We start from the raw sequence: 2,087 nt of genomic DNA, 5'->3' as shown, positions 1-2,087 counted from the left end.
CCCCCCCCCCCCCCCACACACCCCCTCTCTCCCCCTCCCCCCCCACCCTCCCCCCCTCCCACCCTCTCTCCCCCCCCTCCCCCCCCCCTCCCTCCCTCTCCCCCCCCTCCCTCTCTCCCCCCCTCCCTCCCACACCCCCCACCCACCCTCTCACCCCCCCACCCCCCACACACCCCCCTCTCACCCCCACCCCCCCCCACTCCCCCCCCACTCACCCCCCTCACACCCCCTCCCCCCCCCACCCCCACCCCCCCTCTCTCCCCCCCTCTCTCCCCCCCTCACACCCCCACCCCCCCCACTCCCCCCCCACACCCCCACCCCCTCACACCCCCTCACTCTCCCCCCCCCCACCCCCCCACCCCCCACCCCCCACCCCCCCCCCACCCCCCCCCCTCCCCCACCCCCCCCCACCCCCACCCCCCCACCCCCCCACCCCCACCCCCCCCACCCCCACCCCCCCCCCCCACCCCCCCCCACCCCCACCCCCCCCACCCCCCACCCCCCCACCCCCCACCCCACCCCCCACCCCACCCCCACCCCCCACCCCCACCCCTCCCCCCACCCCCCCACCCCCCCCCTCTCCCCCCCCCCTCCCCCCCCCACCCCCCCCACCCCCCCCACCCCCTCCCCCCCCACCCCCCTCTCACCCCCCTCCCCCCCCACTCCCCCACCCCCCCCCCCCACCCCCACCCCCCACCCCCCCCCACCCCCCCCCCACCCCCCCCCACCCCCCCCCCACCCCTCCCCCACCCCCCCTCCCCCCCCCCACCCCCCCCCTCCCCCCCCCACCCCCCCCCACTCCCCCCCACCCCCCCCCCCCCCCCACCCCCCCCCCACCCCCCCTCCCCCCCCCCCCCCACCCCCCCCCCCCCCTCTCCCCCCCCCACCCCCCCCCCCACCCCCTCCCCCCCCTCACCCCCCCTCCCCCTCCCCCTCCCCCTCCCCCTCCCCTCCCCCCCCTCCCCCCCCTCCCCCTCCCCCCCCCTCCCCCCCTCCCCTCCCCCCTCCCCTCCCTCCCCCCCTCACCTCCCCCTCCCCTCCCCCCCCTCCTCCCCCCCCACCCCCCCCCCCCCTCCCCCCTCCCCTCTCCCCCTCCCCTCCCCCCCCCCTCCCCTCCCCCCTCCCCTCACCTCCCCCTCCCCCCCCCCCTCCCCCCCTCCCCCCCCCCCTCCCCCCCCTCTCCCCCTCCCCTCCCCCCCCTCCCCTCCCCCCCCCTCCCCCCCCCTCCCCCCCCTCCCCCCTCCCCTCCCCTCCCCTCCCCCCCCTCCCCCCCCCTCCCCTCCCCCCCCCTCCCCCCCCCCTCCCCTCCCCCCCCCTCCCCTCCCCCCCCTCCCCCCCCCTCCCCTCCCCCCCCCTCCCCACCCCCCCCTCCCCTCCCCTCCCCTCCCCCCCCCTCCCCCCCTCCCCTCCCCCCCTCCCCCCCCCCTCCCCCCCCCTCCCCTCCCCCCCCCTCCCCCCCCTCCCCCTCCCCCCCCTCCCCCCCCTCCCCCTCCCCTCCCCCCCCTCCCCCTCCCCTCCCCCCCCCCCTCCCCCCTCCCCCTCCCCCCCTCCCCCTCCCCCTCCCCCCCCCCTCCTCCCCCCCTCCTCCTCCCCCCTCCTCCTCCCCCCTCCCCCCCTGCCCTCCCCCGCCTCCCCCCCGCCCTCCCCCTCCTCCCCCCTCCTCCTCCCCCTCCTCCCCCCTCCTCCTGCTCCTCCCCCCTCCTCCTCCCCCCGCCCTCCCCCCTCCTCCCCCCCCTCCCCCCCCGCCCTCCCCCTCCTCCCCCCCCGCCCTCCCCCTCCTCCCCCCTCCTCCTCCCCCTCCTCCCCCCCTCCTCCTGCTCCTCCCCCCTCCTCCTCCCCCCGCCCTCCCCCTCCTCCCCCCCCTCCCCCCCCGCCCTCCCCCTCCTCCCCCCCCGCCCTCCCCCTCCTCCCCCCCCGCCCTCCCCCTCCTCCCCCTCCTCCCCCCCTCCTCCTCCCCCCTCCTCCTCCCCCTCCTCCTCCCCCTCCTCCTCCCCCCTCCTCCTCCCCCTCCCCCCCCTGCCCTCCCCGCCTCCCCCCCGCCCTCCCCCTCCTCCCCCTCCTCCTCCCCCCTCCTCCTCCCCCCCCTC

The sequence above is a fragment of the Scyliorhinus torazame genome, chromosome 11, assembly GCF_047496885.1.
Source record: "Scyliorhinus torazame isolate Kashiwa2021f chromosome 11, sScyTor2.1, whole genome shotgun sequence".
NCBI lineage: Eukaryota > Metazoa > Chordata > Chondrichthyes > Carcharhiniformes > Scyliorhinidae > Scyliorhinus > Scyliorhinus torazame.
The sequence above is the reverse complement of the archived record's forward strand: the minus strand, read 5'-3'. Positions refer to the sequence as shown.